The sequence below is a fragment of the Macaca fascicularis genome, chromosome 8 (assembly GCF_037993035.2).
Source record: "Macaca fascicularis isolate 582-1 chromosome 8, T2T-MFA8v1.1".
NCBI lineage: Eukaryota > Metazoa > Chordata > Mammalia > Primates > Cercopithecidae > Macaca > Macaca fascicularis.
In genome coordinates this window covers 14,601,203-14,624,324 of record NC_088382.1, presented here as the reverse complement: position 1 = coordinate 14,624,324, position 23,122 = coordinate 14,601,203, and the positions used below count along the sequence as shown (strand labels likewise).

The 23,122-nt window shown below is 40.1% G+C and overlaps 1 pseudogene; it reads right to left on the bottom strand.

The window, feature by feature from the left end:
* Positions 1–5,340: 5,340 nt before the first annotated feature.
* On the bottom strand, positions 5,341–22,280 carry LOC135964498 (zinc finger protein 705D-like; annotated as a pseudogene).
* Positions 22,281–23,122: the final 842 nt, after the last annotated feature.

The following is a 23,122-nucleotide window of genomic DNA, read 5'->3' as shown; positions in this document are numbered from 1 at the left end:
CAAAAAAAAAAAAAAAAAAAATTGTCTCTTACCACTAGCATGAAGGTTCCATGAGAAGAAAAATGGAAACTCTTGCTCATAACAGTGCCCCAAATGCCCAGCACGGTGTAGCTCTAGGGCAGTTAGTCAATGGTGCATGCTGCTGGTTGGAGGGCCCAGCTGGTCCTCCCAGCTGCCTTCTCTTTGGTCACATTCCATTATAGAGAACAGAATAGTTTCTTGCCTTTCCAGAGTCCCTCTTAGTGGGGATTGGCCTAGTGACATTGTCCTGCCCCGGGAGACATAAGTGGAAGTTGGCTGAAAGGTTTCTAGCCTTGGTGTGCTGGGACAATTTGAACCAGGACATGACAGCTGACCGTCCATTGTGTGGGAATTCTGCAACTTGGTTGTTCAACACATTCAGTACTTAAAAATATTAAATAATATAAACTCGCAAATTAAAAAATGCATTAGACCAGATGCAGTGGCCCACGTCTAACACATTGGAAGCCTGAGGCAGGAAGATCACTTGAGCGCAGGAGTTCAAGACCAGCTTAGGCAAAAAAGGAAGACCCTGTCTCTACAAAAAATTTTAAAATTAGCTACGCATGGTGGTGTGTGCATGCAATCCTAGCCACTCAGGAGGCTGAGATGGGAGGATCGCTTGAGCCATCTGTTCAAGACTCCAATGAGCTCTGATAGTGTCACTGCACTCCAGCCTGGGTGACAGAGCCAGACCCTGTCTCAGAAATAAATATATTTCATATATTAATAAATTTATAATAAATGTATATATACACATTTATGTATTATAATTATATATTTAGACATAAATATCTATTTCTTGTTTTATTTATTTATTTATTTATTTATTTTGATATAGAGTTTAACCCTTGTCACCCAGGCTAGAGTGCAATGACACAATCTGGGCTCACCGCAACCTCCGCCTCCTGGGTTCAAGTGATTTTCCTGCTTCAGTCTCCTGAGTAGCTGTGATTACAGACAAGCACCACCACGCCTGGCTAATTTTTGTATCTTTAGTAGAGATGGGGTTTCTCCATGTTGGTCAGGCTAGTCTTGAACTCCTGACCTCAGCTGATCTGCCCACCTCAGCCTCCCAAATTGCTGGGATTGCAGGTGTAAGCCACTGTGCACAGCCTATATTATATATTTATATATTATAATTATGTATATTAATTTTATGTAATATATATAAATATAAATATAAAAACTTTCCTTGCCTTCTCTTGTTTCTACCTACAGTCAGTCCCATGACTTCAAATACTATCTACATGTAGTAATTTTAAATTTATAGTTTTTTAATATATATATATTTTTTTATGTTGTTGCTGTTGTTGTTGTTGTTGTTGTTGAGACAGAGTCTCGCCCTGTCACCAAGCTGGAGTGCAATGGCACAGTCTCAGCTCACTGCAACCTCTGACTCCCGGGTTCAAGCGATTCTCCTGCCTCAGCCTCCCAAGTAGCTGGGCTTATAAGCGCCCACCACCACGTCCAGCTAATTTTTGTATTTTTAGTAGAGACAGAGTTTTGCCATGTTGGTTAGGTTGGTTTTGAACTTCTGACCTTAACTGATCACCCACCTCGGCCTCCTAAAGCGCTGGGAATACAGGCGTGAGCCACCTTGGCCAAAATATTTTTCTGTTTCCAAACATTTTATATGAGAGGAAAGTGGAGAATAAATTATCTGACACTCTACTGTAAAAAAAAATCTTTGTGCCTCTCTTCTTTTCATCTTTCCTAAGTGCACATATTACCAAAATGTCTTTAGGTTGAGGTCTCCCCGTGAAAACTTTACAGGGTGTTGTGCCCTCAGCCACCCTCCTGTCTTTTCCTAGTCCTGGCATTTTAGAACTGTCTGGGGATGACCCAGGATACCCACTGTGGCCATGTCTATTGGAGGGTCTAGTGAGTATCAGCCCCAGGGTCATCTCATCCCCAAGGACAGCCCGAGGTAGGGGGTAGAGTCTCTCATGGGAGCAGCTGGATGCTCTTGGCCTTAGAGGAATCTCCTGGTATAGTTTCATCTAAAATGGTGACCCCTTAGGGTTATTAAAATTTTAGGACATTAAAATGAATGGACAATACAACGTAATGTCATTAAAGCTAGGTTATTGAAACTGTTCCTCCAGCCGGAGCTTTTATTCCTCGGAGACACATTGACGATCCGCAAATGGGATGCTGATATTGAGAGGAAAAGGCAGAAATGATTTCTGCTTTCTAGATTGTCTCAGACTTGCGAAGAGAGAAAAATTGTCCCAAAGGACAAGGAAACCCACCCCAGAGAGGATGTGCAAGAACCTGAATATGAAAATGCACTTAAGGCACACAGGAGGGCAAAGAGCAGTGCCAGTGCCTCCTAGGTGGTCACTGAGTGCTTTACTGAACAGGATGGGTGTCCCGAGGAATAGAATGGCCTGCCGTGACACTTAGAAAGGTCTGTGTTGGAGTCAGCAATGCCTCTCCCTGAGTTTGTTACCTTGATAAGGCTTGTCCGCTTATTTGACTTTCAGTTTTTCATTGACTATAAGATACATGTTGTCAGTACAGCTTGAAAGATAAAGGTACTATTTCCAAAGTAGCAAGGTAAAATGACGTATATAATTTGCTAAAAATTCATATTTATTCCTTCCCCAGAGTGAGTGTAGTAGGTTTTAAAGGTCTGTTCTTTTTAAGGGTAATTTCAAATGGAATTGTAGGACTTAGCTTTGTCAATGCTACTGGTGAAATAAAAGTATGATAGATAAATTGATGGTTTACAAAGATTCACCAAAATGTCAGTTCCCCTCTTGTAGCATGGTGAAGAATTTATGACAGTGGATACATCTGTATCCTCTTATCTGGATATCTGAGGGGTTTTTTGGTGTTGTTTTTTGTTTTTTTGGAGACACTGTGTTGCTCTGTAGCCCGGCTGGACTGCTGTGGTACCATCTCTGATTACTGCAACCTCTGCCTCCCGGGTTCAAGTGATTCTCCTGTGTCAGCCTCCCGAGTAACTGGGATTATAGGCACCTACCACCACACCCAGCTAATTTTTGTTTTTTTTAGTAAACACGGGGTTTTAGGCCTGGCACGGTGGCTCATGCCTGTAATCCCAGCACTTTGGGAGGCCAAGGTGGGCGGATCATGAGGTCAGGAGTTCCTGAGTTCCAGAGCAGCCTGGCTAACATGGTGAAAAACTGTCTCTACCACAAATACAAAAATTAGCTGAGCCTGGTGGCAGGCACCTGCAATCCCAGCTACTCGGGAGGCTGAGGCAAGAGAATTGCTTGAACCCGGGAGGTGGAGGTTGCAGTGAGCCAAGATCTTGCCACTGCACCCAAGCCCAAGCGACAATGCAAGACACCATCCTCACACTTGACATAAACCCTGGCTGCAGAGTAAAATCAATCACTTGTGGAGATTTTTTAATATAATGATGTGTCAATTTCAACCATGGATAAGGCCATTTAGCCTTAGTAAGACCTATCGTGTTAAGATTGTGCCTGTTTTGCAAAATTTCATGTCATCATCCCACTTGTTATTCAGGAAACATTTTCTCTTGAGTTTTAGGTTCAGTACTGAGGCTCCTTGATGGACAATACATTTTCCAATTCTGAGGACAAGGCAGAGGAAGCCCCCTCTGTGAGAACTTTCATTTTGCTTCTGGAAAAGTACATTGAATCAAATATAGGAAAGGCTTGCATGGTGGCTGACAGGTTCGCCTGCTTTATCATGCTGGTGTTTTATCTTCTGGACAGAAGTAAAAGGAACACAGCTATGTCTGTCTCTGTGTAATAACTCAGGACTTACCTGAGTAAACTCTGGGGTGTCATGAGATGAACTGCTACCTCCACTTAGAGAGGCTTCAGGGACAAAATTTCAAGAGATTTCTGAGGGATAGAAGAGCAGGGCTGCCTTATTCTCTGATCCCAGGTAACTACTCAGAGACCGAGGCAAGGGTTGGGGACACCCAAATGCATATACTAGGTGTCTTTGATACAGCCTCCATTTCCTTGCTAAATCTATGCAATGACACACTGAGAAATCTGACGAGTGGGGCTGAAGATCCCTGATGTGTCAGTTCCAGGGTTGGATGGAAACAAGTGGTTTCAGTGGACATTGAAGTAAAGGGAGGTGAGCTGTGAGGAAAGAGCCGTCGAAGACTGGGGAGGCTCGGAAGTTGGGGTAGAATGTCGGCCCATAAGCCAAGGAGTGCAGATGCACATCGATTTGTTAGGGCTGCATAAATGAAAGAAGGACTTCACCAACACACTAAGTTTTTTCAACAACCGATTGTATTCTTTCAATATTTGTAAGTATTGATCTTTTGGAAATGTTTAATGAGATTTCTTATATAATTCTGCATTCAATTTATGCCCAGGTCACTTTGCTATTATACATTTATGTGCTGCATTTTTATGAATAGACATTTTCTCAAATTTCTTAATTATTTTGCTAAACTATGTGTTAAGAGTTTTTTCTATGTGTTAAATCAAGCTGGAAAAATAGTCACTTTGCTATTATACATTTATGTGCTGCATTTTTATGAATAATTTTCTCAAATTTCTTAATTATTTTGCTAAACTATGTGTTAAGAGTTTTTTCTAGAGGTCCACCTTCTTGACTCACTTTTCTGATGAGAAATCTATCAGGTTTCTCCACAGTGATTTTCAAATTTGATAGCTCCTCAATGTGAGAAACTTAATGTCAACTAAGAAATGAATTACCACTAAAGAATATTCTCCTTTCAAGATGCTAACCGTGTTTTGTCCAGTGTGAAATCTCACATGTGCCACAAGCGTTACTCTGTGAAGAAAGGATTTCTCATGATTTTTCAAGGCATAACTTCTCCAGTAAGAAGTGTTTGGTATTCCAAGAGAATTCATTGCCCTTGGAAAGACTTTCCCTTCTTATTTAGCTTATAAAGGATTTCCTTTCTTATTTTCCATTTTAGCAGCATTTTATCACTGTGTTTTCTTGTGAACATCAAGCCTAGTGCTTGGCTGAATGTTTATTCACAGAAAATATAAATAAAAGGTTCATCCAAGTAAAGTTTTCTTAGGTTATTTGACAACAAATTGCACATAAAAACATTTTCACACTGAACACAGAGCTAGAGATTCTCTACCTGAAAGTCCCACACGTTTTAAATTATTAAAACTGTTGCTGAAGACTTTTAGTTTATCATGTTGACAGTTTCAGCTCTCTCGTGTCATTTATGATCAGATCACTAACAAGTCTTTGGTACACACATGTCGTACAATTTCTCTTCCATATGAATTTATTGATGTGGACTGAAGAATAAAGGCAACTGAAGTAACGTCCATGTTGGGTATAGTAAGTCTACAAAATGTGGGTCCTTTGGCATGTTTAGATGTTACACTACAGCTGAAGTCTCTTCCATATTCCTTACGTCCATCATTCCTAACACCATGTCATCTAAAGTCAGAATATGTTCTGAAGGCATTTATAAGTTTCTCTCCAGGGTGAATTTTCTGATGTTATTTAAGATTAGTACGTTGACTGAAGGCTTTCCCACATAAATGGCATTCATATGGCTTTTCTCCAGTGCATGTTCTCTCATATCATCTAAGGTCAGAAGATACACTGAAGGCTTTCCACACATAGAAGACAAGCATGTGGTTTCTCTTCAGTGTGAATTCTTGTGTGTCCTCTAAAGCCAGAGCTTTGACTAAAGACTTTCCCACTTTTATCACATTCATAACGCTTTTATCCAAGGTGAGTTCTCTTATGTCTTCCAAGGTTAAAGGATTGAATAAAGCCTTTCCCACACTGATGACACTTCTACGGTCTCTCTCCCGTGTGGGTTTTCTCATGTCTTCTAAGGTGAGAACACAGAGTGAAGGATTTTCCACATAGATGACATGCATATGGCCCGTCTCCAGTGTGAGTCATCTTGTGCCATCTAAGGTGAAAGCAATTAGTATAGGCCTTTTCACATATATTACATTGATATGATTTACCTTTAGTATGAATTTGTTTATGTGGTTTAGGGGACAACTGATTACTAAGGGATTTTCCACACTGTTTGCTGACGTAGGGTTTCTTTCCACTCTGAGTTAACAAACACTGAGTCATTGTGGAACTGTGAGTGCAATCTTCTCCCAAATCATTACATTCAAAGGGATCCTCCAGAATGAGAGAGTTCTCCTTTAGAGACAAAGATTAAAAGCTCTTAATGATTTACCGACATACATCTATACATTCATTTCACCACCTTTGAATCCTAGACCAACCATTCAGTGGTAGAGCCCAGTTGAAATGTTTCCAATGTTACTTGTGTGAAAGGAAATTAAATTTTGGCACCCCAAACTCATTTAACCAAAGGGAAAAATCAAGCTGGGAACAGGGTCACACAAACCTGCCTCCCCCTTCTGGTTCCTAAATAATACGGCTACAAGATGAAAAGCTACATGCCTCCCCCATATTTTGCCCACAAGGAGATTCCTGATGAGCTGTTAAAATTACACCATGACAATGCGAACTGATAGCTTGTCTTTACAGGCGCAGTCATCCCCAGTTCACCAGACACAAATGCATATCCAATTGTTTCCCTGCCCCATTTTGCCTATGTTGTCTTATATAAAATGCAGCTTTCCTGCATTATTCCTCTGCCTCATTTGTTTATGTCATCTTATGAAAAAAAAATCCAGATTCACTAAGCCAGAAAAATTCATGAATGACTAGTTTTTTCTACCCAACTTTTACATGAAAATTGTGTACTTCTCAATATCCCACCCTTTCCCCCTTTAAATTTGGAGAAAATTATCTTTGGAGAAAGGTATACACCTGTTCCCCAGGTGCATGTCCTTAACTCTGGCAAATACATCTCCTAAAATGATTGAGACTTGTCTCATCATTTTTCTCGATTGACACTTGCGTACACATTGTCTCCTGCAGACACAGATATTTTCTCTTTTGTAAGATCCCAACTGCAGAGTTATTCCATTGATTGTGATGATATCAATATCTTTCAAAGTCTGAGCATGAGTAATGTGTATGCACTTGTTCTATTTTAAAGATCTCATGTTATGGTTTACAACACAGGTCACTTTATTCACTGAATTCAAAGTATCAAATTTTTTTTTTTTTTTTGCTTAGAAAGCACTTAGTGCCAGCCTAATTACACTCAGGTGCCTGTGCGTCATTACTAACTTAACCCATTACCAGATCTTTAACTTAGATGACTGGTGTACAGAGCTATAAAACTCACCATTGTCATACCGGTGGATGCATCTTTTCTGATAGGATGCATGGTTATCGTGTGTTTTTTCTTAAGGGCACTTTCCTTGTCTGAAATAATTGAAAAATAAATTGTTACCTTGGTATTATGGTAATAAAATTGTTTGAAAACCCACAAGGCCTGTTTACTTTTTTTCAAAAATTGACACTTAGATGTGGCAAATGTGTCAAATGAAGAAAATACTTCAATAGAACAGAAGGTACAGCGTCAGCAATTAGAAAAGAGTCTTAAAATTAAAATGTGAAAAGATTTAAAATGGACATGAGCTATCAGGCAGGTAAATAGAGGGATAGTCTTCACAGGGGTATCGGTAAAAGAGTCAGCATGTGACAGTTTAACCCCAACGAGTACATGAATTATCCTTTTCCTGAAAGTAAAAGAAAAGGCAAGAGGACACAAGAGTAGCATCTGACATATGAACAAAACTGATGATACCATCTAAGGAATTCTGCTCCAGTAGCTTAACCTACATTTTAGAAATTACCACTCATTTAATAAAACCTCTAATTAATATTTGACTGATATTATTCATTGACAAAGCACCTCCTCCTATTAGAGCACAGGACCCTGTTGCTTACCCAGATTCTGGCCTTGGAGAAATTCTCTTCCTTCCCGCCAGAGCTCTTTTCCTTCCTCCAGCTGCAAAGTTATATAGGATTTGCTTATCTGGTACCCTGTTAGTGGAAACAGTACATGTGTTTTGAGTTCACTGTCAATAAATGTGCATTATCACCAACTGTAGGGCAGGCTATCAAGGAAGAATAAAACAGTGAAGGTCAGCTCAGGCCACAAGACCTAGAACACAGAAAACTCCCCAGGATTTTTTTGACCCAACATGAGACTAGAAAATAAATCCAAATGAAAGGTCCATCAGGAAAAGGAAATTCAAAACAGTCAGGACCTATGAATGCTGAGTCCATGCCTAAGTTCCAAGACACAATGCAGAATACACAGTCCTTTCAGAAAGAGATTAATTAAACCTCTGCACAGTATGTTTATTATTATTCTCATGCAGAACAAAAAAAAAATTTGATTTACAAAAATAATTGATGTTCTATACAGAAAAGATATTGCTATTGTTTTCACTAATGGGTCTCAGCCTAAGCATAGCGACTAAAGCAGAAGAGTTATTTAGAAAATATTAAATTTAATACATTGAAAATATTCATTAGGCCGGGCGCGGTGGCTCAAGCCTGTAATCCCAGCACTTTGGGAGGCCGAGACGGGCGGATCACGAGGTCAGGAGATCGAGACCATCCTGGCTGACACGGTGAAACCCCGTCTCTACTAAAAAATACAAAAAAACTAGCTGGGCGAGGTGGCGGGCGCCTGTAGTCCCAGCTACTCTGGAGGCTGAGGCAGGAGAATGGCGTGAACCCGGGAGGCGGAGCTTGCAGTGAGCCAAGATCACGCCACTGCACTCCAGCCTGGGCGGCAGAGCGAGACTCTGTCTCAAAAAAAAAAAAAAAAAGAAAAGAAAATATTCATTAAGTTCTCAGGTCTGTTCTGAGTATTAGACACTGAGTACCAAGGAAATCATGAAATCCTTGTCAAGATTACATTCTAATTGAGTGACAAACTAAATAAAACAAAACAAAATAAAATAAAATAAAGATATTTCTTTCAGACAGATTTAGAGAGCTCAAACTTTTTCAGATAAGATCTGTGAGAGAATCAGAGAAGAGATTAGAGTTAGATATGGGGAAGCTGTTCCAACACTTATTGAATGAATGAGTCAATGTGTGTCTACATACATATGTGAATGTTGAGGGACTCACCGAGGGACACCAGGTGACTGTTGTTTTCCAGTCACCAACAACTGGATGTGTCCATCCAGTTCTCTTGGATGTGTCCATCATGGCCCACTCTTCCTGGGTGAAGTCAATAGCTACATCTTCAAAAGTCACTTTCTTCTAAAACATCACAGACACTTTAGTTTAGACAGAGAATCCCTTTTAACGTCCAGAGGAGGAAGGCTGAGATGACATAGGTAGGAGCTGGGTATGCAGAATTCCCAGTGTTTTAGGTTCCAGCCAGTTCATTCTCAATACTAAGCTGGTATCTGCCTTTCCGATTCATTCACAGAGACGTACCCACTCTTAATCCATTAAACTTTACTATGAAGAAATATCACATGAGGTGTGGCATAATATAGCCCAGATATTTTTCAGTAATGTGTTAATCACCTGTACATAACTGATTATAAAATTTTCGCTTGAACCTTCATAAATAAAACAAATTTACCATGAATTTCAAGAAAATTACAGAGTAGTCACAAGACAAATAACCATGATTTACTACTTTTTAAACACGACCGTGATTAAATAAATTATTTCTCTAGATAAACCACAGGTTTCTCACCAATCAAATGGTTAAAAGACCTATTATGTGCTTTGAATAATCTAACGAAGTAATAGAAAACATGTTTCCTATCTAGCAAATATTTATTAAATACATGTCATTGGTCCCTTATTCATTAAAAAGTTAGAAAGTAATGAACCAGACTCCAGCATTCTTCAGAACTGAACAAGTTTTACGCAGAATATAGGATTCAATTTATACATAGAGTCACTCTAATGTTATGTCATTCAGGTGTTCATGACAAGGCTTGAAGACAGTCGAGCAGCACAAGACAAGACCGCTGAGGCTGGTACACTGAGGAAGTCTTAGTCTGATGATTCCTGTGATATGAAGCTTCCTGTTCTCAACTTTCTCTGGGCAATCCAAACATCAGTTATCACTGCCTCTCTTTTAACTTTACTTTCTCACTTGGCTTGTTCAAGGATAAAAAGACCTCTTTACTGTTTTGCTTTTTTCTAACCAGCCCTTATGAAGCATTTCCACAGAACCCTAAATTGTACTCTATCTACTATATTCCTTCTCCTGAGTGTGCAACCATAATTAAGTAATTGTATTTCTTATATGTTACTTTCAGTTACCAGAAGGTGAAAAGGTTAATTATCAAAAGGTAAAATGAATGGGGATAAGAATAATAATGACTTCTTTAGTTGTCCTTTTGCAAAGTTTTTAAAAGCACAAATATATTTTATCAAACTCTCCTTTTTCCTCAGCACTGTGCAGCTCTTGCCCAAGGCCTATCACACGGGATTTATTGAACTCAGCTGCTAGAACATCAGCCTCATTATTGGGCTGTGATCTTCTGCTCTTCACGCATCTCTATTGCCTGCATTCATCAAAATCCTAAGTCTATTTCAGCCAACGGTACAGTTAATGGGTCAATTATTTCCCTATGAGGTTATAGGATGGATAGAAGAAAAAGAAATACATAAATGAGACCTCTCATGTCTTTTTTTGTAAATAGCCTGAATAGGGGCTGGAATAAAGTAGTGTAATATTAGAAATTATATTGATAATTTAGGAATCTTTGACACATGATACCCAACCTAGAGTCCTGAGAAAACTTAATTGGAGGCCAGATACCTGAAAGTCTCCTGATTGCATTTGGAACACCCAGGCTGGATGGATTTTGCATCATGAAAACAAACAAACAAAAAGAATAAAAATGAAACACCCATGCAAACTGCAGAAAACTGCCCATTTGCCAGCAATATGGGTGTCATTTCAGCAGAGAGAGGCATCCCCTACTCACTAGTGAATGCATTGTCAAGAACTCAGTCTTTCTCTGTCTTCTTCTGGATTTCCACTTGCAGACACTTCAGGCACTAAAAAAAGCTGAGGTTGGAGAAAGAACACGTGAGACACCAGCCTTGTACACAATTTTCAGACCAACCTGTGATGAAAAGCCAGACCTTCACTGAAGTGTGACACCACCTGCACCACAGCCTGACCAATACACACAAACACACAGAGGCCTCTCCTCTTTCCCCAAGGTCAAAATTAGGAAGCCTATGACTATGGTTTCTGGCAAAGAAGGAACACAGATATCTTGTGAACGAGAACATTAAAAGCACTGAGTTTTGTATGTTAATTGACACAAGTCCAGATATTCAATTCCCTCACTGATTTTAAAATACAGGGACCCCTGACTCCGCCCACATGTGGAATATGATTTCCACCTGTAGATAAACACTGTGGGATTTCTCAGATTTTATTATCCCAGCTTTATGCCCTAGCAATGTTTCTCCAACACCAATCACAGCCTTCTGAAGCCTTACTCCACTTTTACTTTCTCTCAATTTCGACTTTTGTATTTCCCCTTGGAACTTGGAAATCAATCAAGTAAGAATCTGTTTTAGGGTCAAGTGCGGTTGCTCTTGCCTGTAATCCCAGCACTTTGGGAGGCCAAGGCAGGTGGATCACCTGAGGTCAGGAGTTCGAGACCAGCCTGGCCAAAATGGTGAAACCCCATTTCTACTAAAAATACACAAATTAGCTGGGCATGGTGGTGCTTGCCTGTAATCCCAGCTACTCAGGAGGCTGAAGCAGGAGAATCGCTTGAACCCAGGAGGCAATTACAGTGAGCCGAGATCTTAACACTGCACTCCAGCCAGGGCGACAGAGCAAGACTCTGTATCAAAAAAAAAAAAAAAATCTGTTTTAGGATGGGGATAATCATTTCAGGAATTTATTTCACTTGGAGGGTCAACACTCCCTTCCTGCTGATCTAGCCCTTAAAATCCCCTGCATCAGAAATTCGCAGCAGTACCCTGGGTCATGGTGTTTCTGTCCTGTGTATACAGTCACAATCCTCTAAGATGCTCAGAAAATACAAAATGACTTAGGGCTGAGAGAAATGTAGCAGCTCAATCTGATATTTTACTAAGGTGGCATCTAAAATTCTTGCAATCATGGTTTATATTAGTCTTTGTTAGTTGCAATATCTCTGATTATCATGATACATATTTGCTGAGAAATACTGATGTCCATGTGTATATTCATACATAGATATGTAGGTATATAGATGGATATGTTTATATGAATGCATGTGTTTGAGATGGGGGAAAACATGCATGTATTATTTCCCTGCTAAAAATAAAAAAAAATAAATATATTTTATGTACAAATGATAATTATGTTTCATAAACAAAAAATTAACTGACCCATTTGTACATGAAGTCCAGGAAAAAATAAAAAGGGTAACTTTGTATTAATTGTGATGTTGTGCTTACAGATATACATAAATTTCCTTATTTAACCCTTATAATAACCCTGCTGATGATAGTTTATTTACCAGTTCAATAAATGATCAACAGAGTTTGAAAAATATGACAAAATTACAAAACTAGAAAATGACACAGCAATACTTTTAATTATATTCTGCCTTGTCACTGCCTCTTCTTGCTTTTTTACAAAATTACTCCCCTAACCAAGGTTCTCTTTGATTCTGGGGACTCCAGGATTTAGACCCCAGTTCCCAAACTTCACTGTGTCTATTTTTACTGCCACATTTTAATGCACATTTACAGACTTCAACAAGCACTTTTCAATATCAACTTTTTTCTTATTCCTTGGTCTATTTCCTACATCTGTTTATCAAGGCTTCAGTAACATATGACTCCATCTGCCTGTCCCTTCCATGAATGTACCTGACAGTACATGTATTATGTAGTCTATAATTCAAGCAGAATAGATATTCCTTCAAAAAAATAAGATATTAGAGAATGCCTACAAAGCTTCAGTGAAACCAGCTGTAACCCTTAATATTATTACCATGTAAACTCTTCCTCGAATATCAAAATAAGATTTGGACTTTAGAGAATATCTGTGTGTGATTATAACCCAAACATGAACTAAAAGTAATTTAAATGGTCGTATACAGACTGTGCCAGGGACAAACAAGGACAAATATTATAAGAAAATCAAAGCACACTTATTTCCTAAAGGACTCTTGTATGGAATCTATAAAAACTATTTCAAGATATAGAGATTAAATATATTTCAAAACAGACACATACACAAGCAATCTTTAGGATAAATTTTTTAAAACTTATGTTATGGGTCTAAAATTTTCATTAATTCATGGAAAAAATGTATTGACAAACTTCTCACCAGAGCAGGAATAACAACTTACGTATTTGGTGACTTCAAGATGAGAGCCTGCACAGCTTAGTATCTCCATCCAGATCTCTCTCTCTCTCTCTCTCTCTCTCTCTCTCTCTCTCTCTCTCTCTCTCTTTGTTTTTTGACAGAGTTTTGCTCTTGTTGCCCAGGCTGGAGTGCAATGGTGAAATCTCAGCTCACTGCAACATCCACCTCCCAGGTTCAAGCTATTCTTCTGCCTCAGCCTTCCAAGTAGCTGAGATGACAGGCATGCGCCACCACGCTTGGCTAATTTTGTATTTTCAGTCGAGACGGGGTTTCTCCAATTTGGTCAGGCTGGTCTGGAACTCCTGATCTCAGGTGATCCACCCGCCTCAGCCTCTCAAAGTGCTGGGATTACAGGCATGAGCCACAGCGCCCGGCCCAGATCTCTTAAAAAGTCATGAGGAAGGAGCCATTCTGCATCCTCAATATTACCTTAATATTTTCAGGACACCCATAACAATTAAGAGGCTGACTTGTGACTTCCTAGCCCTTTCAGGGCTATTTAGGCCCACCTTAGTGAAGTATTAGGAATGCAGTATTAGGTCTCAAGTTCCTGGACACCAAAACCATGTTCTCCAACAGATCTTCAGTAAAAATAGCTGATGTCTATATTCTTTTGCCTGTCCTTTCCCTTCCTTTTAATTCAGAACTGCGGTCTCAAAAAGTGCTATTATTTAGTAGATTCTCTCAATTCTCAACACCAGCACTATTCAGTGTTGAGTAACATCTCAGGTGCTAGGGAAACAGCAGCTGACATTCTAGTAAAGCACAAATAGAAAAGCAAAGATCACCACAGAGTAAAAGAGAATAGATTTTTTAAAAGTATGAAACCAAAACGAATATATATCAGATTACACTATAAATGGAAAATCCTGTTATCTTGACTGGATTGCAAGTCAAAACCTCTCATGGCTTCCAACATCCAATATATTCAAAGCAGTTCAGGAATGGTGAAAGTGGAATGGAATTTAGAATTATTCTAAGGTTGCATGTGTGAAAGCACCATGCCCTGAAACAAAATATTTATTTTTAAAGCGCATAATGAACACTTCATACAAAGTTTGTGTAACCAGAGAAAAAATCTCATATTTTTTAAAAAAGGAATATGCAACATATTTACATATAATAAAATAAAATTAAAATAACAGAAATGGAAGACACAATCTGACCTCTGAAAATCAAGGGAGAAATCTCTTTTAAATAAACTTGGCACAATTTTTAAAGTAAGTTATGAAAAATAATAATACCTGAATATAGTATGTAAAAGTACCAACACAATAAAGCTAAAACAATATCCGTGGAAAAATTATTTGCTGTACATTATTTTTAAAAAATGATCTAAGTACTTTCCTCAAGAAGGTAAATGAATGAAATTTTAAAATTGCCTGAGAAAATCTGTGAAAGGAAATGAATATAGAGAAGCAGAATATAATTTAACTATAAACCACACAAATAGAATTTAAAAATAAGGCCGGGCACAGTGGCTCATACCTGTAATCCCAGCACTTTGGGAGGTGGAGGCAGGCGGATCACCTGAGGTCAGGAGTTTGAGACCAGCCTGACCAACATGGAGAAACCCTGTCTCTACTAAAAATAGAAAAAAAAAAACAAAAACAAAAAAACAAACAGGCGGGCGTGGTGGCACAAGCCTGTAATCCCAGCTACTAGGGAGGCTTAGGCAGGAGAATCGCTTGAACCTGGGAGGTGGAGGTTGCGGTGAGCTGAGATCATGCCATTGCACTCCAGCCTGGGCAACAAGAGCAAAACTCTGTCTCGAAGAAATAAAAAATAAAAATAAATTAAAAATAAGTGGCAGCCAACATGCCCCACATGATTTTCTGTGATGAAAGAAATGCTCTATATCTACATTGTCCAATGCAGTAACTACCACACATATGTAGTTACAGAATTTCTAGTTTAGCCACGAATTTGGCAATTACTACTAAGGATATGCCATTTAGTTATTTAATTATAATTAATTTACAGTTTATAGCCACATGTGACTAGTAGTTACTCTATTGGTCAATGCAGATCTAGAATCTTGGAGAAGGCAGTTAAAATAATGAGATATGGTCAAAACAAAAATGGAAAAGGCACACAAATAGTGAACACAGAATATGAGAATGTGAAGTAACAATTCACACAGTAAAATTTACTAATGAGATGCTGCCTTGATGGGACACATGTGTGATGCTATTCAAGGCTTGTCTTGTTACAGGTAGAAGAGCAGGAGCAGGGCAGGAGAGGGCTCTTCCCCTACCCACTAGAAATGTCAGGTGATGGCCTGTTAGTGATCACTTTGCCTCTCTAACAATGATAATTAGGCAGCACCAGAGACAGGCCATTTCCTGGTGGTCTACACCTGTTAACATCAAAAATGTTAATTAAATGCAGACCCCAGGAAGAAGCAACTTCTTGGGCATTTATGTTAAGAGACAAAAATGGCAAAGTATAATCTTCCGGGGACACCACTGGAAAAGGAAAGAAAGCCTCAGATGGACATGCACATAACTCCCTAAACACACCGTGCATGCCAATTCCAAAGGGTAAGGAAAGCACTGTGCATGCCGGAAACTCTCCCTAAAGGAAGAATCGTGGGAAAGAGGCAAGCCCATCCCAGGATCAAGGTTAAAGGCCCTTCTCTTTTCTCTCTTGGACCTTCAGGCATCCACTTGGGTCTCTTCCAGGAGAATTTTCCTTTCCTTTCTGTTCTAAAGCCTTTTTAAATAAACTTCCACTCCTGCTCTGAAACTTAGTCTCTTTTTCCGCTGTATGCCCCTCAGTCGAATTCTTTCTTCTGAGGAGGTAAGGACTGAAGTTGCTTAGGGACCCATGCAGATATGCTGCCAGTAACTCGAATCTCTTCTACTGGTAACAGTATCATTGTAAGGGAATGAGGCCAGTTCACATCTCAGTGCTCGGAGAACTCACCAAAAATAAAAAGTTGGAGGATGCTGTGAACTTATCTACCTTCCAAGGCAAGTCCCACAAGCAAGCAGCAAGACTCCCTTTCCCCAAGGTCTTAAACTCTTCTGATGCTCCTTCTCTGGGAAAACGCATCCTCTGGCTTCCCCTTATATAGGAAAAAACAATTAATAAACCTAATCAGCACTACATTCCAAGAGACATGCCCTGATTGCACAGATACTGAACCTAATCGAAACTGCATTCTGGAGACACACCCGGTTCAATTTGATTGGATTTTTGAGACAGCTACTGAAAACCCCACATAAAGTTGGAAACCAAAAAGTTAAGGCTATGTTGAAGGAAAAATAGGAAGATTCTTTCCTTTTTTCATTCATAAGTACTTTTTTTTTTTTTTTTTTTTTTGAGATGGAGTCTTGCTCTGTTGCCCAGGCTAGAGCGCAGTGGTGAGATCTCGGCTCTCTGCAAGCTCCGCTTCCCGAGTTCACGCCATTCTCCCGCCTCAGCCTCCCGAGTAGCTGGGACTACAGGCGCCCGACACCACGTCCGGCTATTTTTTTGTATTTTTTTTAGTAGAGACTGGGTTTCACCCGTGTTATCCAGGGTGGTCTCAATCTCCTGACTTCATGATCCGCCTACCTCGGCCTCCCAAAGTGCTGGGATTACAGGCGTGGGCCACCGCATCCGGCCTCATAAGTACTTTTGAGTGTATTATATGTACTAGAAAGCATTCGCAGTCATGGGGTACAGCAAGAAACCAGACAAACTAGAGTCTTATGGAGACTCTATATTCTAAAATTATTTGGAAGTAAACTGGACTTGAAAACAAATGGAAAGTGAATAGATATAAAAAGTTTCAATGCTCATGATGACGTAAAAAAATAAAATATATTGCAGAAATGAAGTCAAGAAGTGTTAGGGGTCATATGGTACTTCTAAGGCCATTGGTATCCTCTGAAACTCAAGCAGGCTGAAGACATTTGCATAACTAAAAGGAAAGCAGATGCTAATAGAAGACAATGAAGAAAGGGCCTGAAAGGCATTTCAGAGACCTTGGCTGGTGGCAGCCCCTCCCTTCAAAGGCCTGGAGGCCTATAAGGGAAGACTGGTTTTGTGGGCTGGGCCTAGGGCTGCACCACCCCGGGCAAGCGCAGGACAGTGCTCACAGCATTCTACCTCCCAACCACTCCAGCTCCAGCCATGGCTAAAAAAGGCCCCAGACACAGTTTGGGTCACTGCTTTGAGGGTGCAAGCCTTAAGCCTTGGCAATTTCCATGGGATATTAAACCTGCAGTTGCACAAAGTACAGGAGTGCGCTGCTGATAAACACATACCCAAGACTGGGCAATTTACAAAAGAAATAAGTTTATTCGGACTTACAGTTCCACATGGCTGGGGGGAGGCAGAAGGCGAAAGGCATGTCTTACATCACAGCAGGCAAGTGAGAGAATGACAGCCAAGCAAAACTGGTTTCGCCTTATCAAACCATCGGAACTCGTAAGACTTATTCACTACCACAAGAACGATATGGGAGAAACTGCCCCCATGATTCAATTATTTCCCACTGGGTTCCCACAACATGTGGGAATTGTGGGAGTACAATTTGAGGTGAGATTTGGGCGGGGACACAGAGCCAAACCATATCAGAAGCCTTCACCTGGATTTCAAAAGATGTATGGAAAAGCCTGTATGTCCAGTAGAAGCCTGCTGGGGTGGAGACCTCATGCAAATGTCTACTACAGCAGTGCAGAGGGAGAATATGGGGTAGGAGCTCCCACAGAGTCCTCACTGGGGCACTGCCTAGTGGAGCTCTGAGAAGACGGCCACCATCCTCCAGACCCCAGAATCATAGATCCACTGACAGCTTTCACCCTGAGCCTGGAAAAGCTTCAGGCACTCAATGCTAGTCCTCGACAGCAGCCACGGGGACTGACCCTTGTATCCAAAAGAAAATATCACAAAGACACGAGCACTCATATATTTATTATAGCATTATTTGCAATAGCAAAGACATGAATATTTTCTCTATCATCGGATAGAGAAAATGTAGTATATATACACCATGGAATACTATGCAACCATTAAAAAAAATTATGTCCTTTGCACCAACATGGATGCAGCTAGAGGCCATTATTCTAAAATAATGCAGGAAGAAAAAACCAAATATCATATGTTCTTAGTTATAAGCACGAACAAAGCGCTGATTATACATGGATGTAAAGATGGGAACAACGGATACTGAGGACTACAAGAAGGGCAAGACTCCGTCTCAAAAAATAAAATAAAATAAAATAAAATAAAATAAATAGGTGAAGATCTGAATAGACATTTCCCAGAAGAAGAGATACAAATGGCCGACAAATACATGACAAAATTCTTACCATCTCTAATTGTCAGGGGGATGCAAATAAAAACCACCATGAAATGTCACCTGACACCTCTTAGAATAGCTGTTATCGAAAAGATGAATAGTAAGTATTAGTGAGGATGTGGATAAAAGATAACCCTTGTATATTCGTGGTGGAAATACAAACTACTATGGCCATTTTGGATAATAGTATGAAGGTTTCTCCAAAAATTTTTAAATAAAACTACCTGCTGATGAGGCTGTTGAGATATAGGAACACTTTTACACTGTTGGTGGAATGTAAATTAGTTCAACCATTGTGGAAGACAGTATGGTGATTCGTCAAAGACCTAGAACCAGAACTATCACTTGACCCAGCAATCTCATTACTGTGTATATACCCAAACGAATATAAATCATTCTGTTATAAAGATACATGCACACACATGTTCATTGCAGCACTAGTCCCAATAGCAAAGACATGAAATCAACCCAAATGTCCATCAATGATAGACTGGATAAAGAAAATGTGGTACATACACACCATGAAATACTATGTATGCAGTCATAAAAGGGAATGAGATCATGTCCTTTGCAGGGACATAGATGGAGCTGGAAGCCATTATCCTCAGCAAACTAACCCGGGAATAGAAAATCAAACAGTGCATGTTCTCACAAGTGGAAGCAGAACAATGAGAACACATGGATACTGAGAGGGGAACAACACACACTGGGGAGGCAGGTGGAGGGAGAGTATCAGGATAAATGGTTAATACATATTTGCATTGGAATATTATTCAGTGTTACATAATAATGAAACCCTGTCATTTGTGACAACATGGGTGGACTTTGAGGGCATTACGTTATATGAAATAGGCCAGCCACAGAATGACAATTACTATATGATTTCACTTGCATTTGAAATCTAAAATAGACAAACTCACAAAAGCAGAGAGTAGAATGGTGGCTGCCAGGGGTCGTGGTGCAGGGGAAATGGGTAGATGTGGTCAGAGCACAAAGTTTCAGATATACCATATAAGTAAGTTCTGGAGGTCCCCAGGCTCACTGAGATGCGTACCTTAAACATGGACAGCTTTTTAAATGTAATCATAGCTCAACAAATTGGGTTAAAAAAAAAAAAAAGAGGGGGTTGGTTAAAAAATTTAAAAGGAGGGGTAGACGTTCCCTTGTTTTTCTCTCTTTGTTATTTTCTTTCCTGCTACCTGGAATTAAAAAATGATAGGTGGGCATTTAGCAGCCAAACTGGAGCCTCTTCTAAAATGCAGCAGAGCAGACAGCTGGAAGGGGCCTGGATCCCTAATGAATTTGGCAAACATCTGTACCAGCCATGATACGTGTAACTATAGATTTAAGTGAGAAAGAAATAAACTTCTGCCTTGTTTAAGCCACTTTGTTCAGACATTAATTTCATATGCGTATAGAGAATGTATGCTCCTTACGAGTAGGAAAAATGTTTATGCCATATGGTTCATAATGGGTGTTCAGCAATGTAAGGTGATGCTGATTATGATGACAATAGTGACAAACAGCATGAAATAATAAGTAATGAAAAAAATGGTTTAATAGTTGTATATGGTTACTTTCTTTAAAGATTCTGCTGCTAATATCATTCAATGTATTTGTATGCCGGTGGGAGTTTTATTAGATGTAGACTAAGAAAGTTGACATTATTTAATGAAAAATACTAGATCAATTTTAAAAAACAGTAAAAATATCATGAGATGGAACTAAGCATCTGTATTGCAAAGCAACTCTCCCAGTTGATTTTATGCATAGTAGTGATTGAGAATCCCCTGATCTAGATCCAACAGATCTCAACCTTTATAGGTGCTATCAAGGAAGCATCTAAGGAAGAAAATTTTCCTGATTCTATCCATACCTCCAGTTAGTAATAGATCTAGAGAACTAGAACCCAAATCCAGACCTCCTGCTTCCATGTGCAGTGGTCTTTCGCTGTTCTGTTTTGTTCCACTTGGTGAAGAGGATTTGAGAATAAATGGCCACATGATTCAACTCCCTCCTCTGCTCTGAGGAATATAGCCTTGTCCTAGCAAGCAAGAAGCTCATACAGTGGTGGAAGAGGCAAATATACATTCACTAATCTAACATACAAGGCAGTAAGCACTGTAACATCAACAAAGCACTTTGGGGCTTCAGACCAGGAGCAAGTGGGGTGATTAATTCTTAGCAGTGCTAGTAAAGTCTGGGAAGTGTTCACTAACAAAATGTCTGATCATTAACGAAAGCAACTGGTTTCTCAACATAGTCTAATTTATTGTAACAATATAAATGGTTGTTTGTTCATAAACTTTCATCTTTTGCCAAAATGTTTGTAGCTTATGTTCCCATTGAACAAGGTTTTCTGGCCAAAACTGTGCACCCACATCGGTCCTCCCATAAAAGCAATTTTGCATGCATAGAACACCTCTATCTATGAATATTCCTAATGAGGTACAGAAAGGCTTTCATTATCCAAACAGAGACATTCCACTGGTGCTAGAGAGCCACAGACGGAAGTTTTCTCTGCCTCCTGGAAATGAAGCCAAACTTTCTTCTTTCTTCAGCCATAAGGATTCCTGTCCTCCTCTTCACCATTTTCTTCTTTATGAGCCAGGTTCTACCAGGTAACAAAATAAACTTGGTAAGAATGGAGTGCCTAACACCTTACAGGGATTCAGTACTTAAAGAGAAATCACCATCATCTATGACCAGATAGGGGATCTCATAGGAAATCGGGAAGACACACCAGTCTCTGGCTCCCTGGTCAGGCCCAGTTCTGTCCAACCCATCTATATAGGCCCCACACACCCAGTGCCCACCAGGCTCCTGTCAGCCAGGAGGACCCGTGCTCATCCCCTGAAGCATCCCACAGGGACCTGCATCCCACAGGGACCCACATCTCGGGGCCAACCTCCATGGGGGCCTCTTGGTTGTGGTGGCAGGGGCGGGGGGTAGTTGACCTCCAGCCCTCCCATCCTGGCCACTGTATTTTGTGGTGATCGTTCAGTCCTGGGAGCTTCCTGGGGACCCCAGAAGGAAGAGAACAGGGTGGTCATGGCAGCCTCAGCCCCAGGCTCTGGGCCCAAGCGCAACAGAAGGTAGAGAACAGGGTGGTCATGCCAGCCTCAGCCCCAGGCTCTGGGCCAGAAGTTGATAATGACCAATTGAGAGCAACCACTGAATTCGATCCTCTTACAGATACACGAGAAGTTGGCGAAGAACTGAATGTCGACCATTCTATGGTCATCCAGCATTTGAAGCCAATTGGAAAGCTGAAAAATCTTGGTAAGTGGGTGCCTCATGAGCTGACCAAATATTTTAAAAAGCATCCTTTTGAAGTGTCATCTTCTCTTATTCTATGAAACAACAATGAACCATTTCTTGATCAGATTGTGACATGCCACGAAAAGTGGATTTCATACAACAGCCAGCTCAGTGGCTGGACTGAGAAGAAGCTCTAAACCACTTCCCAAAGTCAAACTTGTACCAAAAAAAGGTCATGGTCACTGTTTGGTGGTCAGCTGCCGGTCTTTTGATCCCCTACAGTTTTTGAATCCTGGTGAAATCTTTACATCTGAGAAGTATACCAAGTTAATCGATGAGATGCATGGAAAACTGTAGCACCTGGAGCTGGCACTGGTCAACATGAAGGGCCCAGTTCTCCACAACGTGTGACCACATGTCATACAACCAGGGCTTCAAAAGTTGAAGAAACTGGGCTATGAAGTTTTGTCTCATCTGCCGTATTCACCTGACCTCTCGCCAACCAACCACCACTTCTTTAAGCATCTTGACAACTTTTTGCAGGGAAAACACTTACACAACCAGCAGAATGCAGAAAATGCTTTCCAAGAGTTCATCGAACCGTGAAAGCATGGAATAAACAAGTTTATTTCTCATTGGCAAAAATGTGCTCAATGTAATGGTTTCTTTTCTTTTAAAGACTGAGTCTCACTCTATCACACAGGCCAGAGTGCAAAGGTGCAGTCTCAGCTCACTGTAACCTCTGCCTCCTGGGTTCAAGAGATTCTCCTGCCTCAACCTCTTGAGTAGCTGGGATTACAGGCACATGCCACCACACCCGGCTACTTTTTGTATTTTTAGTAAAGACGGGATTTCACCATGTTGCTCAGGCTGGTCTCAAACTCCTGACCTCCTGAATCACCCGCCTCAGCCTCCTAAAGTGCTGGGATTACAGGCGTGAGCAACTGTGCCCAGTCCACTGTAATGGGTTCTATTTTGATTAATAAAGATGTGTTGAAGCCTAGTTATAAAAATTTAAAATTCATGGTCCAAAACCACAATTACTTTGGCACCAACCTAATAGTAGAAGAATTAAAAGAGGCCTTTATATTAGAGAGCCCATGGATGATAAAATAATAAAGAATATTACAATTTCCATAATGCACAAACTTGGTAACTTAGACCAACTGGATGAATTAAAAGACACAATCTCTTAATACTAAAACATACGAGAAATAGGTAATCTAAATATATTGATATCTATTTTAAAAATGGAATCAATACTTACTAACCTCACAGAAAACCTATATATTCCAAAAATCTGCCATTCTGTCATG